Raw genomic sequence first — 22,146 nt, 5'->3', positions numbered from 1 at the left:
TGACAGCCATTTCCTCAGTGTCCAGCCTCTTAGCGTCAATTCCCATGTACACCTCCAACATGGTGAAGGCATCAGAGGAGAAAAGTGGGTCTGTGTGCTTGGGCATGTACCAGGTGATCACTTCTGGAGTAAAGGCCACTGCCTCTGCAGTGACACAAGAAGCCAAGTGCACATCAAAACAGAACATTTTGCAACTGAAAACTGCCATTATTTGGAAAAAGTTCACCCAAAACATTTTCCCAACTGAACACTACATTTTTTAAAATGTATTTTACCTTTATTTAACCAGGTAGGCAAGTTGAGAACAAGTTCTCATTTACAATTGCGACCTGGCCAAGATAAAGCAAAGCAGTTCGACAGATCAAACGACACAGAGTTACACATGGAGTAAAAACAAACATACAGTCAATAATGCAGTATAAACAAGTCTATATACAATGTGAGCAAATGAGGTGAGAAGGGAGGTAAAGGCAAAAAAGGCCATGATGGCAAAGTAAATACAATATAGCAAGTAAAATACTGGAATGGTAGTTTTGCAATGGAAGAATGTGCAAAGTAGAAATAAAAAAATAATGGGGTGCAAAGGAGCAAAATAAATAAATAAATTAAATACAGTTGGGAAAGAGGTAGTTGTTTGGGCTAAATTATAGGTGGGCTATGTACAGGTGCAGTAATCTGTGAGCTGCTCTGACAGTTGGTGCTTAAAGCTAGTGAGGGAGATAAGTGTTTCCAGTTTCAGAGATTTTTGTAGTTCGTTCCAGTCATTGGCAGCAGAGAACTGGAAGGAGAGGCGGCCAAAGAAAGAATTGGTTTTGGGGGTGACTAGAGAGATATACCTGCTGGAGCGTGTGCTACAGGTGGGAGATGCTATGGTGACCAGCGAGCTGAGATAAGGGGGGACTTTACCTAGCAGGGTCTTGTAGATGACATGGAGCCAGTGGGTTTGGCGACGAGTATGAAGCGAGGGCCAGCCAACGAGAGCGTACAGGTCGCAATGGTGGGTAGTATATGGGGCTTTGGTGATAAAACGGATTGCACTGTGATAGACTGCATCCAATTTGTTGAGTAGGGTATTGGAGGCTATTTTGTAAATGACATCGCCAAAGTCGAGGATTGGTAGGATGGTCAGTTTTACAAGGGTATGTTTGGCAGCATGAGTGAAGGATGCTTTGTTATGAAATAGGAAGCCAATTCTAGATTTAACTTTGGATTGGAGATGTTTGATATGGGTCTGGAAGGAGAGTTTACAGTCTAACCAGACACCTAAGTATTTGTAGTTGTCCACGTATTCTAAGTCAGAGCCGTCCAGAGTAGTGATGTTGGACAGGCGGGTAGGTGCAGGTAGCGATCGGTTGAAGAGCATGCATTTAGTTTTACTTGTATTTAAGAGCAATTGGAGGCCACGGAAGGAGAGTTGTATGGCATTGAAGCTTGCCTGGAGGGTTGTTAACACAGTGTCCAAAGAAGGGCCGGAAGTATACAGAATACATGAATGTCTTGTCTGGAGCCAATTGAGAACTGGGCTTATAGGATCTTAAATGATTTCACACTCAACCTGGTGTTGGACAAACAGCCGTGGCATCTACTCGAGTAACCAGCCACTTCTGCTCAAAGAAGGTTGAGGTTGAGAGCACCCGCATCAGAACCCCAGCTACCTGTTCAGGGGGCAACCACACCAGGGCCGTGTTCAGTAGGACACACCGTATTAACAATATGTTGCAGAGTTCAGGTAGGGCCACCGTTTCCAAATGTTTGCTCTACTGAACATGACCCAGTTCATGGAGGTCAGCTAACATTCTGGAGGTATGTCTCCTCTGCATTATGAGGGCTTCTTAACACCAGCCGTGTGGGAGTGTTGGCTATTGCATAGCCCTTTCTTTGGACCTCATCCACATTCATGACATTATTGCTAGGACTAAAGACGACTGCGGCCATTTTGTATCCTGAAGCAACAGCCTGTCTCAGGAAATGGAAATATGAATTAAACAAAATTGTCAAACGCACATTGTTTAGCGCCATCCTGTCATGTTGTAGTGAAATTACAGAAACTGAAATATAGCTACCTCAGCTCCTCTCCGGAAGTTCCCGTTCTTTGCTTTCGGGCCCCCAGTGGGCTGTTCGGGGACGGTTTGGATGTCTGGAATCCTTCTGACAGACACCTAAGAGAAGGCCATTTTTCCTATGCATTCTCTCTCCCATACAATAGGAAATCAAGGGCCAGTTCTCAATCTGTCCACTCGCCTCCTTAAATGCATTGAGAATAGGCCAAGATTCCTCCTCTAAAGTGGTCCTATGTGCATTTTGAAGAGGCGAGTGGAATTGAGATAGAGTCAAGACCTCTACGTTGTGTCGCAGAAGAAATGAAACACTGGACAGTTGTAGCTTTAGACAGATCATTTATACAGGCAGTACAACAAGTGCGACTGTAAACATGTCCATTGGGGCATGCTCTGCTCACTTGCCTCCATGTAGTTGCGGTCGCACAGAATCTCTCGGGAGGTCCAGGGGGTGTAGCTACAGGTTGACCACTCTATACACAGGGTCTTCAGTCATGTGGTTTCCTGGCAGCCTGCACTGCATGATCAAGCTGAACATCTTATCATCCTAAAATGAAGGGGGAAGGGAAAAAAGCCTTCATTATATAGCAAAACACAAAATTCAGGTGACATTCATGCAAGTTATAGACTGTGGCAAAATTGGCTATATGAATGCAGCTGCCACTATTGAAGCCACACTACAGGAGAAGAGCTCAATAGTTCACATCACTGCAGTCTGCATCAGAAAGTTGGCTGGCCCTCTGAAAGCCCTCCATAAACTTCTGCTGTACCTTACATCATCGTTAACTTAGAGGTAAGAGATACCAGACCAAGGGGTGGCTAACAATGGAGATCCTTTTGATATCCACAGAGTTAAGTAAAACTGTTTCAATGTTTCTGGCACCGTACTTCTAATAACCTCCATGCGCTAAATTGTATGTATTAGCAGCTCTACGGCAACTCAGGCTTATTGGAGGACCTTTTTACTGAAGAATGCTTTTTCAATTATTTCATTTTTCCATCTAGTGATACAAAGATCAATATTTGCATATACAGGGCTCATCTGTAAAAGAGCCTGGTCTCAGCATGACTCCATGTCAAAGGTATATAAAATGACATTGCTACAGTATGAGTTGCAAATGCAGTGACACTGAAAGGCAAACAATCCATTTGAAGTACAAGCAAACACTACAGTTCTTAGGGTTACCATGTTTTTGGAAAAGCAGTTTTGAAGAGAAGCAAAAAAACATTGTATTCCCCATGGGGTCAAATTTAAAGCTGAATCCACACAGTAGCAAGGCCAGGTGTCAGGTTTATGATTTGTGTGTCATCTGGAAGGGATGGAGATGGTGTGAACACAATAGTTGAAAAGCAATATCAAGCCATGAATTATGAAAGGAGAGAAACAGAATCATAAGAGGCAATCGCACTGAAGACAGCGTCAACCTCTTCAAAAAGAGGAGCGACACTCAAACGAATAATGTTACCAAGGCATTCAGGTCATCTGGAATAGGAAAGGTTAGTTAAAAAAATCAAAAGAAAATATTGTCAAATGCTTACATTTGCAGGGTGCAAAATGCATACTTCTAGAAGGTGTCTGTTGTGCTTGTATGCCCACAGCTGCCATCAATAGGCAAAACAACCTGTAAGGCATTTGACAAATTATTATGATTGATTAAGAGGAAGAACACAAATCAAATGTTTGCGTCGCATAAGACTCTCCTAGGCCTGCTACTACTTAACCTGAGCTAAGAAAAAGAATCATTGTAGAACAGATTTGTTCTGATAAAATACACAGCTACAGAACCTGATATTTGACCCAAGGTGTGCAGCCTACAGCCCAGGGGTATGCAACTTTTACCCTATGACAAAGGATTCCCACACTCAGTCACCTGAACCCCAAAGGGCTGCACATTTTCTTTTTATTCCCCTAGCCCTACAAAGCTGATTCAAATAATCATCCAGCTTTGTTAATCTGAATCAGCTGTGTAGTGTTAGGACAAAACCCTAAATGTAAGGCTACTGTTCAATTTTAGAAGGGTGCTCCGCCCTCACCGCTTTTATCCATTCATGTCAGGGGCCATGGACCGGTGCACCTCGGCTCAGGTTAATAGAACTCCCTCATTAGCAGCACAACAGCCTTTCACAGGTGAAAAGCATAATTACCCAACCGTCTACAATTGTAGCCCAGACAGAGAGAAAGATATTGGCCTCTAATGGCCAAAATGCTGCATTTGCATGCACTTTCACAATTTGAATGTAGTCAACTGGGTGGGACTACCAACTTCATTGGCTGAGCAATCGGCATGTCCAATCGGGTCATCAGAAGGGCTCAGACAATTGTGAAGAAGAAATGTTACTACTTTAATATGAAGATAGCCTCAATGGCGCTGCCCATGCTGTCACAGACACTATATTGGCACAGATACATAGATGAGTCTTTTATCTTCTTATGGCTGGGGGCAGTATTGAGTAGCTTGCTGAATAAGTTGTCCAGAGGTGCCCAGAGTAAACTGCCTGCTACTCAGTCCCAGAAGCATATTATTAGTATATTTGGATAGAAAACACTCTGAAGTTTCTAAAACCGTTTGAATGATGTCTGTGAGTATAACAGAACACATATGGCAGGCAAAATCCTGAGAAAAAATCCAACCAGGAAGTGGGAAATCTGAGGTTGGTCGTTTTTCAACTCATTCCCTCAAATCCATTAAAATCAAATCAAATCAAATGTTATTTGTCACATACACATGGTTAGCAGATGTTAATGCGAGTGTAGCGAAATGCTTGTGCTTCTAGTTCCGACAATGCAGTAATAACCAACAAGTAATCTAGCTAACAATTCCAAAACTACTACCTTATAGACACACGTGTAAGGGGATAAAGAATATGTACATAAAGATATATGAGTGAGTGATGGTACAGAGCGGCATAGGGAAGATACAGTAGATGATATAGAGTACAGTATATACATATGAGATGAATAATGTAGGGTATGTAAACATTATATTAGGTAGCATTGTTTGAAGTGGCTAGTGATATATTTCCCATCATTTCCCATCAATTCCCATTATTAAAGTGGCTGGAGTTGAGTCAGTGTGTTGGCAGCAGCCACTCAATGTTAGTGGTGGCTGTTTAACAGTCTGATGGCCTTGAGATAGAAGCTGTTTTTCAGTCTCTCGGTCCCAGCTTTGATGCACCTGTACTGACCTCGCCTTCTGGATGATAGCGGGGTGAACAGGCAGTGGCTCGGGTGGTTGTTGTCCTTGATGATCTTTATGGCCTTCCTGTGACATCGGGTGGTGTAGGTGTCCTGGAGGGCAGGTAGTTTGCCCCCGGTGATGCGTTGTGCAGACCTCACTACCCTCTGGAGAGCCTTACGGTTGTGGGCGGAGCAGTTGCCGTACCAGGCGGTGATACAGCCCGACAGGATGCTCTCGATTGTGCATCTGTAGAAGTTTGTGAGTGCTTTTGGTGACAAGCCGAATTTCTTCAGCCTCCTGAGGTTGAAGAGGCGCTGCTGCGCCTTCTTCACGATGCTGTCTGTGTGGGTGGACCAATTCAGTTGTCTGTGATGTGTACGCCGAGGAACTTAAAAACTTACTACCCTCTCCACTACTGTTCCATCAATGTGGATAGGGGGTGTTCCCTCTGTTGTTTCCTGAAGTCCACAATCATCTCCTTAGTTTTGTTGATGTTGAGTGTGAGGTTATTTTCCTGACACCACACTCCGAGGGCCCTCAACTCCTCCCTGTAGGCCGTCTCGTCGTTGTTGGTAATCAAGTCGTTGTTGGTAATCAAGCCTACCACTCGTCCGCAAACTTGATGATTGAGTTGAAGACACAGTGGGATATTGGTCATGTTGCGCTTCCAAGATGTCAAAAGGCTTCCACTAGATGTCAACAGTCTTTAGAACCTTGTTTGATGCTTCTACTGTGAAGTGAGGGCGAATGAGAGGGGAATGAGTCAGAGGTCTGGCAGAATGCCTTGAGCTCGTGACGCTCGTTCACATGAGGGCGAGCTCTGTTCCATCGCAATTCTACAGACAAAGGAATTCTCCGGTTGGAGCATTATTGAAGATTTATTTTAACAACATCCTAAAGATTGATTCTATACATCGTTTGACATGTTTCTACAGACTGTAACGGAACTTTTTGACATTTCGTCTGCTCCTAGTAAACACGCTTCGTGAGATCCGATTTGTTTACAAAACTCGCTAACAAAAGTAGCTATTTGGACATAAATGATGGACATTATCAAACAAAACAAACATTTATTGTGGAACTGGGATTCCTGTGAGTGCATTTGATGAAGATCATCAAAGGTAAGTGAATATTTATAATGTTATTTCTGACTTCTGTTGACTGCACAATATGGCGGATATCTTTTTGGCTTGTTTGGGCTCTGAGCGCCGTATTCAGCGGTTGCATTAAGCAGAAGTATATCTATAATTCTGTGCATAACAATTTTATTTTCATCAACATTTATTATGAGTATTTCTGTAAATTGATGTGGCTCTCTGCAAAATCACCGGATGTTTTTGGAACAACTGAACATAACGCTCCAACGTATACTGAGATTTTTTTGATATAAATATGAACTTTATCGAACAAAACATACATGTATTGTGTAACATGAAGTCCTATTAGTGTCATCTGATGAAGATCATCAAAGGTTAGTGATTAATTTGATCTCTATTTCTGATTTTTGTGACTCCTCTCTTTGGCTGGAAAAATGACTATGTTTTTCTGTGACTTGGCTCTGACCTAACATAATCATTTGTGGTGCTTTCGCCGTAAAGCCTATTTGAAATTGGGCACTGTGGTGGGATTAACAAGAAGTGTATCTTTAAAATGGTGTGAAATACTTGTATGTCTGAGGAATTTTAATTATGAGATTTCTGTTCTTTTGAATTTGGCGCCCTGCACTTCCACTGGCTGTTGTCATATCGATCAGCCCTAAGAAGATTTATCTATCTCTATGAGGCAAGACAATTGTCATTCAGGATTAAAAGGTGACTGCACTTCCTGATTTGGCATTAGCTGTGTTCGAATACTCGCACTAACTATACTGTTTGTGACATGAATTGAGTATTTAGTATGCTTATTGGTCATAGTATACCTGTATAAATATATCATAGAATACCTGTATACCTCTGACCCTTCTTTGGACACTGTGTTAACTAACCTCCAGATGAGCTTCAATGCCATACAACTCTCCTTCCGTGGCCTCCAACTGCTCTTAAATGCAAGTAAAACTAAATGCATGCTCTTCAACTGATCGCTGCCCGCACCTGTCCGCCCGTCCAGCATCACTACTCTGGACGGTTCTGACTTAGAATATGTGGACTACAAATACCTAGGTTTCTGGTTAGACTGTAAACTCTCCTTCCAGACTCACATTATGCATCTCCAATCCAAAAGCCCCATTTACTACCCACCACTGCAACCTATACGCTCTTGTTGGCTGGCCCTCGCTTCATACTCCTCGCCAAAACCCACTGGCTCCAGGTCATCTACAAGTCTCTGCTAGGTAAAAGCCCCGCCTTATCTCAGCTCACTGGTCACCATAGCAGCACCCACTCGTAGCACGCGCTCCAGCAGGTATATCTCACTGGTCACCCCCAAAGCCAATTTTTCCTTTCGCCGCCTTTACTTCCAGTTCTCTGCTGCCAATGACTGGAACGAACTGCAAAAATCACTGAAGCTGGAGACTCAGATCTCCCTCACTAAGCTTTAAGCACCAGCTGTCAGAGCAGCTCACAGATCACTGCACCTGTACATATTTATTGCCTTACCTCCCTTATCCTTTCCTTATTTGCACACACTGTATATAGACTTTTTCTACTGTATGTTTGTTTATTCCATCTGTAACTATGTTGTTGTATGTGTCGAACTGCTTTGCTTTATCTTGGCCAGGTTGCAGTTGTAAATGAGAGCTTGTTCTCAACTAGCCTAACTGGTTAAATGAAGGTGAAATAAAATAGAAATAAAAAAATACTATGGATATATTTAGTATGCCAAATGTTCCAGGATATCGTACTAAATTCGCCAAAATATGAGGAATACACGAAGAGGACACTATTTAGGGCCAATACAACTCTCCTTCCGTGAGCTCCCACGCTGAGGTCTGTCCAACGCTGGTCCGACCAAGCTGACTCCACACTCCAAGACTGCTTCCATCACGTGGACTGGGAGATGTTTCGTATTGCGTCAGCCAACAACATTGACGAATACGCTGATTCGGTGTGCGAGTTCATTAGAACGTGCGTTGAAGATGTCGTTCCCATAGCAACGATTAAAACATTCCCCAACCAGAAACCGTGGATTGATGGCAGCATTCGTGTGGAACTGAAGGCGCGAACCACTGCTTTTAATCAGGGCAAGGTGTCTGGTAACATGACTGAATACAAACAGTGCAGCTATTCCCTCCGCAAGGCTATCAAACAAGCTAAGCGCCAGTACAGAGACAAAGTAGAATCTCAATTCAACGGCTCAGACACAAGAGGCATGTGGCAGGGTCTACAGTCAATCACGGACTACAGGAAGAAACCCAGCCCAGTCACGGACCAGGATGTCTTGCTCCCAGGCAGACTAAACAACTTTTTTGCCCGCTTTGAGGACAATACAGTGCCACTGACACGGCCTGCAACGAAAACATGCGGTCTCTCCTTCACTGCAGCCGAAGTGAGTAAGACATTTAAACGTGTTAACCCTCGCAAGGCTGCAGGCCCAGATGGCATCCCCAGCCGCGCCCTCAGAGCATGCGCAGACCAGCTGGCCGGTGTGTTTACGGACATATTCAACCAATCCCTATACCAGTCTGCTGTTCCCACATGCTTCAAGAGGGCCACCATTGTTCCGCCTCCAACTCAATCATCAAGTTTGCGGACGACACAACAGTGGTAGGCTTGATTACCAACAACGACGAGACGGCCTACAGGGAGGAGGTGAGGGCCCTCGGAGTGTGGTGTCAGGAAAATAACCTCACACTCAACGTCAACAAAACTAAGGAGATGATTGTGGACTTCAGGAAACAGCAGAGGGAACACCCCCCCATCCACATCGATGGAACAGTAGTGGAGAGGGTAGCAAGTTTTAAGTTCCTCGGCATACACATCACAGACAAACTGAATTGGTCCACTCACACAGACAGCATCGTGAAGAAGGCGCAGCAGCGCCTCTTCAACCTCAGGAGGCTGAAGAAATTCGGCTTGTCACCAAAAGCACTCACAAACTTCTACAGATGCACAATCGAGAGCATCCTGGCGGGCTGTATCACCGCCTGGTATGGCAACTGCACCGCCCTCAACCGTAAGGCTCTCCAGAGGGTAGTGAGGTCTGCACAACGCATCACCGGGGGCAAACTACCTGCCCTCCAGGACACCTACACCACCCGATGCTACAGGAAGGCCATAAAGATCATCAAGGACATCAACCACCCGAGCCACTGCCTGTTCACCCCGCTGTCATCCAGAAGGCGAGGTCAGTACAGGTGCATCAAAGCTGGGACCGAGAGACTGAAAAACAGCTTCTATCTCAAGGCCATCAGACTGTTAAACAGCCACCACTAACATTGAGTGGCTACTGCCAACACACTGTCAATGCCACTGACTCTACTCCAGCCACTTTAATCATGGGAATTGATGGGAAATTATGTAAATATATCACTAGCCACTTTAAACAATGCTACCTTATATAATGTTACTTACCCTACATTATTCATCTCATATGCATACGTAGATACTGTACTCTATATCATCGACTGCATCCTTATGTAATACATGTATCACTAGCCACTTTAACTATGCCACTTGGTTTACATACTCATCTCATATGTATATACTGTACTCGATATCATCTACTGTATCTTGCCTATGCTGCTCTGTACCATCACTCATTCATATATCCTTATGTACATATTCTTTATCCCCTTACACTGTGTATAAGACAGTAGTTTTTTTTGGAATTGTTAGTTAGATTACTTGTTCGTTATTACTGCATTGTCGGAACTAGAAGCACAAGCATTTCGCTACACTCGCATTAACATCTGCTAACCATGTGTATGTGACAAATACATTTGATTTGATTTGATTTGATTTAATGCAATTCTTCAGGAAATGGGCGTGGCTTCACGTCGTTTCCAGATTTGTTGAAAATGGCGGAAAATATGCAGTCGAAGTACAACGAGAGCGGATACAAATTCATTGCTTTAACTAATTATGACAAATATTAAGAAAATGTTGAGCAATGTAATAAAGTAATTACTTTTTAAATAAGTTAACTTACACGTTATATTGGCTGACAATTTGTTAGCTACACTGGTCTTACGAACCACATAGCGTATCAGTACAGCAGTATGTACCGGTATGTTGTTAGCTAGATACCTAACGTTAGTTGGCTACTTATAGATCAAACTTGACAGTATAATAACTATAGGCTATCTAACTAACTACCCAATGTTTGACGTGATTATTCCCGTCATTCTGAGCTTAGCTAAATGGTATAGTCATTGTGCGTTCTCAATGGACATTCGGGTGCTTTCGTAAATTCGCTCTGGCTGTCTACTCTGCTCTGAATTTACAAACAGACAATCTGACAACGCTCTGAATTCATGAGCGCATTCTGGAACTCCTGATTGAAATTAAGAACACACCTGAAGTCGTATAATGTCTAACCAGTAATTTGTTATGCTAGATAGCTAGCAAGAGGTTGCATAGCAACAGCATCAACTTCCGGTAGACAGGTGAAAAGCTAGTACGCGCAATCCAACACAAGGGTTCTCTTGTGTCGTGCGTGGAGCAACTCCCTTTTATTTATCACCCTAATAATGTTGTGTCTTTTTATTGGACTAAATGCAGTTTGTTAGTGCTTCCCTGCCCTGATCAAATCAAATAATAATAATTAAAGTACTTCCCCCTATTCCCCGTTGACCGTTTGTCCCTGCTTCTGCAGGTTTTCGCTCTCAAAAGTACACCTTTTTAATAGAAATATAACACGATTAGATGTTCTATGTCTGTAGTATCTGGGATCTACATCTGTTTATATTAGTTACTGTGCTGTTACTAAGCAGTAATGCATTACGGCAGTGTTACGTTACTACACCTAATAGGAAATGCACATGCGCACTGGAATGCCGCGAACTGTAGAGCACGAGGGGTTTTAACTAAACGAAAACGAACTACTCCCGTCTCCTGCCTGGTAATTTCTCCACAACACAAATATTACAGTGGCGACGAGGTGATTAAACTACATAAACGGACATTGCTTGAAGGGAAGAATGTTGCGTGAGTCATGAAACTCAAAATAATTATGTAATTCGTCAGTTATATTTATTTTCTTTCGCCAGTAGAGAAGGCTAACCACTGCTAGCACTGCTAGTACAGTATTCAGGAGCTGCCAAGTAGCAAGACTATTGGAGTCCAGAATAGCGACACTGCCCTCTGGTGGTTAAATAAAAGAAACTGTCTCATTGAACCCATTGAAATTAGGCGATCTCAGTGGAGAAATATTGTCAAGAAGAAAGAAAAAAGGAAGAAGGAACGTCACACGGAGTGTACATTAATACAAATGAGTGCAGTGAATGAAGTAATTGCAGAAACTTCTGAAGTGAAGAAGTAGATGAATATTCAGAAAATTAAAGAATATTAGGAAACTGAACAATTAACTGTGAAAATGGCAACCATTGGTCGAGTACCAGAGTTTGAGGCTACAAAAGAGGATTTTGATTCCTATTTGGAGCGTTTTGAGCGTTGGCTGGCTGCAAATGAAATCAAAGATGGAAAGAAAGCAGACGTATTTCTCAGTGTTTTGGGTCCAACTGAGTATGGATTGCTGAAAGGTCTCATTGAACCAATGAAAGCAGTGGAGTTGAACTATGCAGAACTGACTGAAACTCTTTCAAGGTATTTCAAGCCTAAGCCAATTCTCATTGCAGAACGTTTCAGATTTTACCAACGTCACCAGAGTCAAGGGGAAACCGTGGCTGACTACATCCTTGCTTTGAAAAGGCTGGCAAGTACATGTGAGTTTGCACGATTTCTTGATGATGCTCTCCGAGACAAGTTTGTATGTGGTCTCACAGGTGAAGCATATCACAGAAGGCTCCTGTCAGAGAAGGACCTGACCTTTAAGAAAGCCTGTGATATAGCACTTGGACTCGAGCTTGCCCACAGGGATACTATTGAGCTATCGGGACATGCAGAACGTCAGAAAGGTGTTCACAAGGTCAGTGATGCACGTGGTGGAAAAAGCTCACAAAGGTCACACTTTTTTCAGTCCCGTCCTCAAGGTTACACAAGAACAAAGCAGCCCACATCTCAAAGGTCTAAGCCAAGTTGCTACAGATGTGGGGGAGATAATCATCAGCACAGTGAATGTCGATTCCATAATGAAAAGTGCCACAATTGTGGAAAGGTTGGACATTTACAGAGAGTGTGTAAAGCCTCAAAACGCACAGCAAGAGCGCACAAAGTGTCAGACGCAGCACAAGAAGAGGAAGGTACAACTGAAACAGTAGTGGAACTGTTCACAGTGTACACAGCTCAACAACTAAAAGATGGAATCTATCTCAACATGGAGTTAGCGGGAAAACAGGTTAAAATGCAGCTGGACACCGGAGCGTCTGTATCTCTGGTTCCAGAGAGACTCTACAAAGAAAAACTGAAAGAGTGTCCTCTTCAGCCCGCGTCCATCCGCCTTTCTTCATACACTGGTGACACTATTCCTGTGTTAGGGCAGATTCCGGTATGAGGGAAAGGAGTGGACGCTACCGCTTGTCATTGTTAAAGGAGAAAAATCAGCCTTGCTAGGCAGAAACTGGCTACAAAAGATCAAGTTGAACTGGGGAGAAATCTTCAGTCTGAGAAATGAGAAGATGAAATGAGTCAGGCTACAGTCACTAACATGCTGGAGAAGCACAAAGAACTTTTCAAAGATGGCTACGGTGAAATACAAGACTTCACAGCAAAAGTCAGAGTGCAAGAAGGAACCAAGCCTATCTTTCACAAACCGCCTACAGAAGAATAACATAATCATGAAAGTAGTGAGGAGCGACTGGGCTGCTCCGATTGTTGTAGTCCCAAAGAAAGACAAGACCGTCAGAATGTGCGGTGACTACAAGGTCACAGTAAATCGCTGCATACTACCAGAGGACTATCCACTACCAAACGCTGAAGATCTGTTTGCCACTCTAGCTGGTGGGAAGGTTTTCAGTAAGCTGGACCTGGCATTCGCTTATCAGCAACTGAAGCTGGATCCGGAGTCAGAACAGTATCTGACCATCAATACACACAAGGGGCTATTCAGATTCAATCGCTTGGCCTATGGAATCTCGACAGCTCCAGCGATATTCCAACAAACAATGGATCAGATCTTGGACGGTATAGACCATGTTGTGTGCTTCATGGACGACATCCTCATGTCAGCACCAACCATTGGAGAGCACCTTGTAGTGCTGGACAAAGTGATGTCAAGACTGGAGAAATATGGAGTGAGAATGAAACGCAGCAAATGTGAGTTCCTCCAGGACTCCGTGGAGTATCTCGGATACAAGATTGATGCACAAGGCCTGCACCCAACCAACAGCAAGGTGGAAGCAATCGTAAACGCACCAGCACCCACAAATATCTCAGAGCTGAGGTCATTTTTGGGGCTCCTGAACTATTACGGAAAGTTTGTGGCAAACTTGTCCACATTGTTGCATCCGCTTCACCAACTGCTGCAGGCCGATACAAAGTGGAATTGGTCCCCACAATGCGAAGAAGCATTCAAGACTTGCAAACAGCGTCTGCTAAAGAGCAAGTGGCTTTCCCACTATAACACAGAGATGAAGCTGAGACTCGCGTGTGATGCATCTCCATACGGAGTAGGAGCCATCATCTCACATGTTCTACCGTCAGGTGAAGGACACCCTATTGCATTTGCATCACGGACTCTGTCACAAAGTGAGAAAAATTATGCTCAAATTGAGAAGGAAGCTCTGAGCATAATATTCGGAGTGAAGAAGTTTCACAAATACCTCTACGGAAGGAAGTTCCAACTGCTGACAGATCACAAGCCTCTGTTGGCCATCCTTGGACCAAAATCAGCTATACCAACCCTTGCTGCACTTCGAATGCAACGTTGGGCTCTGATATTGGTAGCCTACGACTACGAGATTGAGTACAGACGATCCAGTGATCACGCAAATGCCGATGCACTATCAAGACTACCATGCAATAGTGACTCCGACAGTGAAGATGATAGAGCAGTCTTCCAGATCTCTCTCATTGAACTGCCGATATCTGCTTCTGACATAGCGGAGGAAACAAGGAAAGACCCAGTGCTTTCCAAAGTCTTGGACTTAACATTAGGCGGTTGGCCAACCTTCGTAAATGACGATAACCTTCGTCCATTCATCGACAAGAAAGACCAGTTGTCCACTGATCAAGGGTGTGTTCTGTGGGGATCAAGGGTGGTGGTACCTCACAAATTACAGAGGAGACTGCTATCTGACCTGCATGAGGGACATCCAAGGATCACTCGAATGAAAGCACTCGCTCGCAGTTATCTGTGGTGGCCTGGACTGGATCAGGACATTCAACAGCATGTAGGCCACTGCTCACCTTGTGAAGCTGTTCGCAACAAGCCTGCTGCTGCACCTCTTCATCCATGGTCCTGGGCTGTTACACCTTGGGAACGCATCCATGTGGATTACGCCGAAATTGACAAGCAACATTTCCTTGTTGTCGTCGATGTCCATTCCAAGTGGATGGAAGTGTTCCCTACTCAACTGACCACAGCTGAGAAGACCATCAATCTTCTCAGACACCTGTTTGCATCCTTTGGACTAGTCAAGGAGCTCGTATCGGACAATGCCCCCCCCGTTCACGTCAAACGATTTTGAAATGTTTCTCAAGAACAACGGAGTAAGGCACATCCTGTCACCACCTTACCATCCGGCATCAAACGGAGCAGCGGAGAGAGCCGTGCAAACCGTTAAGAAGGCCTGGACTAGACTCGAGGTTCAGTCTGTGCCCATCCACCAAAGGCTTCCCCGGTTCCTGTTTACTTACCGTAACACCCCACACACAGTAACGAAATGTACACCAGCTGAACTGTTTCTGAAACGCCAACCACGTACCCACCTGACATTGTTGAAACCAGACTGTCAAGCACTGTGGCAAAGCACCAGCTACAGCAGAAGAAAGCTCAAAGACTCAAAGAGAATTCAAAGAGGAAGAGAGGGTGATGGTACGTGATTTCAGACACCCCAAGCGCCTGTGGAACTCAGGTGTGATCTTGCAACGCAGAGGACCTTTGACTTACCAAGTCCAAATTGGTCATCGCCAGGTCAACGTTCATGTGGATCATCTGCTACGGTCCAACGCCCCAGCAGAGACATGCCGAGAGAACAAGAACAATAATGACCCCCAGGACTATTCTCCTGACTGTGGATGTACGGGAGAGACAGAGCCTGACCTTCCACCCGAACCTGGCCCACCACAGGAAGCCCAGGAGGAGCGGAGATATCCTATTCGACAGCGAAGGGCACCTCAAAAGCTTGACCTGTGAGTTGAGCTGGTTAAGGAGGTAACGGACAGTAAAACAAACACTTTAATATGTCCTGGATAAAAGGAAAGAAAAAGGACATTACCTGGGTTAGTTATTAGGACACAAACTCCATCTTCGGGGCAGAATAATCCCCTGGATTTGTGCTGGGCTCTGAAAAGTCTGCTTCAACCCAGTATTTATTTATTTATTTTATTTATTTATTTTACCTTTATTTAACCAGGTAGGCAAGTTGAGAACAAGTTCTCATTTACAATTGCGACCTGGCCAAGATAAAGCAAAGCAGTTCGACAGATACAACGACACAGAGTTACACATGGAGTAAAACAAACATACAGTCAATAATACAGTATAAACAAGTCTATATACAATGTGAGCAAATGAGGTGAGAAGGGAGGTAAAGGCAAAAAAGGCCATGGTGGCAAAGTAAATACAATATAGCAAGTAAAACACTGGAATGGTAGTTTTGCAATGGAAGAATGTGCAAAGTAGAAATAAAAATAATGGGGTGCAAAGGAGCAAAATAAATAAATAAATACAAATTAAATACAGTTGGGAAAGAGGTAGTTGTTTGGGCTAAATTATAGGTGGGCTATGTACAGGTGCAGTAATCTGTGAGCTGCTCTGACAGTTGGTGCTTAAAGCTAGTGAGGGAGATAAGTGTTTCCAGTTTCAGAGATTTTTGTAGTTCGTTCCAGTCATTGGCAGCAGAGAACTGGAAGGAGAGGCGGCCAAAGAAAGAATTGGTTTTGGGGGTGACTAGAGAGATATACCTGCTGGAGCGTGTGCTACAGGTGGGAGATGCTATGGTGACCAGCGAAGCTGAGATAAGGGGGGACTTTACCTAGCAGGGTCTTGTAGATGACATGGAGCTAGTGGGTTTGGCGACGAGTATGAAGCGAGGGCCAGCCAACGAGAGCGTACAGGTCGCAATGGTGGTTAGTATATGGGGCTTTGGTGATAAAACGGATTGCACTGTGATAGACTGCATCCAATTTGTTGAGTAGGGTATTGGAGGCTATTTTGTAAATGACATCGCCAAAGTCGAGGATTGGTAGGATGGTCAGTTTTACAAGGGGATGTTTGGCAGCATGAGGGAAGGATGCTTTGTTGCGAAATAGGAAGCCAATTCTAGATTTAACTTTGGATTGGAGATGTTTGATATGGGTCTGGAAGGAGAGTTTACAGTCTAACCAGACACCTAAGTATTTGTAGTTGTCCACGTATTCTAAGTCAGAGCCGTCCAGAGTAGTGATGTTGGACAGGCGGGTAGGTGCAGGAAGCGATCGGTTGAAGAGCATGCATTTAGTTTTACTTGTATTTAAGAGCAATTGGAGGCCACGGAAGGAGAGTTGTATGGCATTGAAGCTTGCCTGGAGGGTTGTTAACACAGTGTCCAGAAGGGCCGGAAGTATACAGAATGGTGTCGTCTGCGTAGAGGTGGATCAGGGACTCACCAGCAGCAAGAGCGACCTCATTGATGTATACAGAGAAGAGAGTCGGTCCAAGAATTGAACCCTGTGGCACCCCCATAGAGACTGCCAGAGGTCCGGACAGCAGACCCTCCGATTTGACACACTGAACTCTATGAGAGAAGTAGTTGGTGAACCAGGCGAGGCAATCATTTGAGAAACCAAGGCTGTCGAGTCTGCCGATGAGGATGTGGTGATTGACAGAGTCGAAAGCCTTGGCCAGATCAATGAATACGGCTGCACAGTAATGTTTCTTATCGATGGCGGTTAAGATATCGTTTAGGACCTTGAGCGTGGCTGAGGTGCACCCATGACCAGCTCTGAAACCAGATTGCATAGCAGAGAAGGTATGGTGAGATTCGAAATGGTCGGTAATCTGTTTGTTGACTTGGCTTTCGAAGACCTTAGAAAGGCACGGTAGGATAGATATAGGTCTGTAGCAGTTTGGGTCAAGAGTGTCCCCCCCTTTGAAGAGGGGATGACCGCAGCTGCTTTCCAATCTTTGGGAATCTCAGACGACACGAAAGAGAGGTTGAACAGGCTAGTAATAGGGATGGCAACAATTTCGGCAGATAATTTTAGAAAGAAAGGGTCCAGATTGTCTAGCCCGGCTGATTTGTAGGGGTCCAGATTTTGCAGCTCTTTCAGAACATCAGCTGAATGGATTTGGGAGAAGGAGAAATGGGGAAGGCTTGGGCGAGTTGCTGTTGGGGGTGCAGTGCTGTTGTCCGGGGTAGGAGTAGCCAGGTGGAAAGCATGGCCAGCCATAGAAAAATGCTTATTGAAATTCTCAATTATGGTGGATTTATCAGTGGTGACAGTGTTTCCTATCTTCAGTGCAGTGGGCAGCTGGGAGGAGGTGTTCTTATTCTCCATGGACTTTACAGTGTCCCAGAACTTTTTTGAGTTAGTGTTGCAGGATGCAAATTTCTGCTTGAAAAAGCTAGCCTTGGCTTTTCTAACTGCCTGTGTATAATGGTTTCTAGCTTCCCTGAACAGCTGCATATCACGGGGGCTGTTCGATGCTAATGCAGAACGCCATAGGATGTTTTTGTGTTGGTTAAGGGCAGTCAGGTCTGGGGAGAACCAAGGGCTATATCTGTTCCTGGTTCTAAATTTCTTGAATGGGGCATGTTTATTTAAGATGGTTAGGAAGGCATTTAAAAAAAATATCCAGGCATCCTCTACTGACGGGATGAGATCAATATCCTTCCAGGATACCCCGGCCAGGTCGATTAGAAAGGCCTGCTCGCAGAAGTGTTTCAGGGAGCGTTTTACAGTGATGAGTGGAGGTCGTTTGACCGCTGACCCATTACGGATGCAGGCAATGAGGCAGTGATCGCTGAGATCTTGGTTGAAGACAGCAGAGGTGTATTTAGAGGGGAAGTTGGTTAGGATGATATCTATGAGGGTGCCCGTGTTTAAGGCTTTGGGGAGGTACCTGGTAGGTTCATTGATAATTTGTGTGAGATTGAGGGCATCAAGTTTAGATTGTAGGATGGCTGGGGTGTTAAGCATGTTCCAGTTTAGGTCGCCTAGCAGCACGAACTCTGAAGATAGATGGGGGGCAATCAGTTCACATATGGTGACCAGAGCACAGCTGGGGGCAGAGGGTGGTCTATAGCAGGCGGCAACGGTGAGAGACTTGTTTTTAGAGAGGTGGATTTTTAAAAGTAGAAGTTCAAATTGTTTGGGTACAGACCTGGATAGTAGTACAGAACTCTGCAGGCTATCTTTGCAGTAGATTGCAACACCGCCCCCTTTGGCAGTTCTATCTTGTCTGAAAATGTTGTAGTTTGGAATTAAAATTTCTGAATTTTTGGTGGTCTTCCTAAGCCAGGATTCAGACACAGCTAGAACATCCGGGTTGGCAGAGTGTGCTAAAGCAGTGAATAGAACAAACTTAGGGAGGAGGCTTCTAATGTTAACATGCATGAAACCAAGGCTATTACGGTTACAGAAGTCGTCAAAAGAGAGCGCCTGGGGAATAGGAGTGGAGCTAGGCACTGCAGGGCCTGGATTCACCTCTACATCGCCAGAGGAACATAGGAGGAGTAGAATAAGGGTACGGCTAAAAGCTATGAGAATTGGTCGTCTAGAACGTCTGGAACATAGAGTAAAAGGAGGTTTCTGGGGGCGATAAAATAGCATCAAGGTATAATGTACAGACAAAGGTATGGTAGGATGTGAATACAGTGGAGGTAAACCTAGGTATTGAGTGATGAAGAGAGAGATATTCTCTCTAGAAACATCATTGAAACCAGGAGATGTCATTGCATGTGTGGGTGGTGGAACTAATAGGTTGGATAAGGTATAGTGAGCAGGACTAGAGGCTCTACAGTGAAATAAGCCAATAAACACTAACCAGAACAGCAATGGACAAGACATATTGACATTAAGGAGAGGCATGCTTAGTCGAGTGATCAAAAGGGTCCAGTGAGTGGAGAGGTTGGTTGGGGGTCACGGTGATTTAGACAGCAAGCCAGGCCATCGGTAGCAAGCTAGCTTAGGATGGAGGTCTGTTGTTAGCCACCTCTTGCGTTCCGTCAGTAGATTAGTGGGGTTCCGTGTGGTAGAGGGGATTAATCCAAATCACGCAATAATAACAAAAGTAAAAACAATAGATATAGTTATAGAGGCCCAAGAAGAAAACATAATAATAATACAAATAAATACATTTTCCGATTGTCTATTCAGATGGCAGCCGGTAAGACAGCTAACGGTTAGCAGGCCGCAGATGGGCGTTCGGCAGTCCAGTTGTGAAGGCCCGGTGGGGCTCCGCGTAGGCAGTAAAACGGGTCCAGATAGGTGACTGCAGCCCAGGAGTGATTGATGGAACTCAGGAGTGATTGACGGAGCTGGCTAGCTCCGGAATAATTGATGTTTGCTCCGGAATCGACGAAGGCCGATAGTCACACGGATAGCAGCTAGCTAGCTGTGAGATCCGGGTATGAATGTCCAGAGAGCAGTCGAAACCCAGGGACATGGAGAGAAAAATTGGTCCGGTATGTTCCGTTCCGAGCCGCGCTGCGCCGTACAGAACTGGCGATAGATTTTCGAGCTAAAGGATAGCTGATGACCACAAACCGTGGTTAGCTGAATACTAACGATTTGCCAGTAAAGGAGCTAACTAGCTTTTGAACTAGCTTCTGATTAGCTTCTGGATTAGCTTCTGGCTAGCTTCTGGCTAGTTTCAGGCTAGCTTCTTGGAGTTTCTGGCTAGCTTCTTGGAGGATTACAGATTTGAGGTAAATAATACTTTTTTATGAATATAAATTGGTGAGGCGGGTTGCAGGAGAGTGTTTTGAAGATGAGTTGATGGAAAATAAAAATAAAATGTATGTGAAAAAAGTTGTAAATATATATATATACAGGACACGACAAGACGAGGACAAAAGACGTCTGAACTGCTATGCCACCTTGGTGCAGTAGTTGAAAAATGTTTAAGAATGCATTGTTCAGATATTGCATTAGTAGTTACCTAACATATTTACCTTGTTCTCTGGGAGTTAAACACTATGGGGGAGGAGTGTAGTATCTGGGATCTACATCTGTTTATATTAGTTATTGTGCTGTTACTAAGCAGTAATGCATTACGGCAGTGTTACGTTACTACACCTAATAGGAAATGCACATGCGCACTGGAATGCCGCGAACTGTAGAGCACGAGGGGTTTTGACTAAACGAAAACTAACTGTACTCTCGTCTCCTGCCTGGTCATTTCTCCACAACACAAATATTACAAGGTCCACGACAACATTTAAAACCCCTAACAGGAAACCACTTTTGAGGTCTGGGAAAAACGGAAGACATATCGATTTTGGGGTGTAGTTACCCTTTTTTAGGCAAGTGTGCACCAGGAAGAGACCTTTGTTTGGTTAAGCGGTGTTGCTGTAGCGCTCATGTGATTGCGGAGTTTGCAAAACAAATGGCCACTGGATTGATGCAAATAATCATGATATAATTCTGCCAGGCTGGCATAGGCTACTTTGCAGTTAACATTTGATTGAGAAGGTTTTTGTGGGAAGCCTTTCCTTCTCTACCACAAGAAGGTTATCATTAGCCTCATCGATAACGGCTACACAAAGTGTAGACATGCGCGCGCTCCGCACGCATGCGCACGGAAACTGGGCAGTCCTGTGCAGTTTCTGAAAGTTGCATGGAAATACAATTCACTGATGCATTTTGTTCATGTCTTATGTTTCACTTGAGCAAATGAATGGATTTTCTAACAAGTTGAAGGGATTGAGTTGATTTCCTCTTTAGTTCAAAGCTTTTTTGAATATTGTTGAATATCGGTTTAATGTCTGTATTTCGTGATTTCGTTTCAGCTGTTAATCAGACTCACTTTGACTTTATATAGTGCACCAAGAGTTAATATATCGCTTACGACCACACAGGTCTGAGTACGCCTGATCTCGTCTGATCTCAGAAGCTTAGCAGGGTCCGGCCTGGTTAGTACTTGGATGGGAGACCGCCTGGGAATACCAGGTGATGTAAGCTTTTTGTCACTGCCTTGTGGAATTTCAACTCTTTGTCCGTTTTTTCCCACAAGGCTGAAATATGTGCCCTCGCTTTGAAATAAGTAAGCAAGGTTAGTTTGTATTTTTTAGAATTCAAGGCACACTTAACCAGCATGGCTACCATAGTATTCTGCAGTGATACGCCATCCCATCTGGTTTGAGTCTCCAGGCTGTTTAATGGCTATTTGACCAAGAAGGAGAGTGATGGAGGGCTGCATCAGATGACCTGACATCCACAATCACCCAACCTCAACCCAATTGAGATGTTTTGGGATGAATTGGACCACAGAGTGAAGGAAAAGCAGCCAATAAGTTCTCAGCATATGTGGGAACTCCTTCAAGACTGTTGGAAAAGTGTGCAAAGCTGCCATCAAGGCAAAGGAAGGCTACTTTGAAGAATCTCAAATATAAAATATATTTTGATTTGTTTTGGTACCTACATGATTCCATATGTGTTGTTTCATAGTTTTGATGTCTTGACTACTATTCTACAATGTAGAAAATAGCCTTGAATGAGTAGGTGTGTCCAAACTTTTGACTGGTACTGTATACATATATACAGGAGTAA

The 22,146-nt window shown here is 44.1% G+C and overlaps 1 long non-coding RNA gene and 1 pseudogene across 1 annotated transcript; one reads left to right on the top strand and one right to left on the bottom strand.

The window, feature by feature from the left end:
* Positions 1 to 3,341: 3,341 nt before the first annotated feature.
* LOC116356981 (uncharacterized) lies at positions 3,342 to 3,923 on the bottom strand. Its single transcript, XR_004205260.1, has 4 exons — positions 3,844 to 3,923; positions 3,621 to 3,679; positions 3,467 to 3,540; positions 3,342 to 3,367 (listed from the first exon to the last, which is right to left on the bottom strand). It is a non-coding gene; the product is annotated as an uncharacterized LOC116356981 (long non-coding RNA).
* Positions 3,924 to 21,439: 17,516 nt separating this feature from the next.
* LOC116357086 (uncharacterized) lies at positions 21,440 to 21,558 on the top strand (annotated as a pseudogene).
* Positions 21,559 to 22,146: the final 588 nt, after the last annotated feature.

The sequence above is a fragment of the Oncorhynchus kisutch genome, linkage group LG24 (genome assembly GCF_002021735.2).
Source record: "Oncorhynchus kisutch isolate 150728-3 linkage group LG24, Okis_V2, whole genome shotgun sequence".
Classification (NCBI taxonomy): Eukaryota; Metazoa; Chordata; class Actinopteri; order Salmoniformes; family Salmonidae; genus Oncorhynchus; species Oncorhynchus kisutch.
The sequence above is the reverse complement of the archived record's forward strand: the minus strand, read 5'-3'. Positions and strand labels throughout refer to the sequence as shown.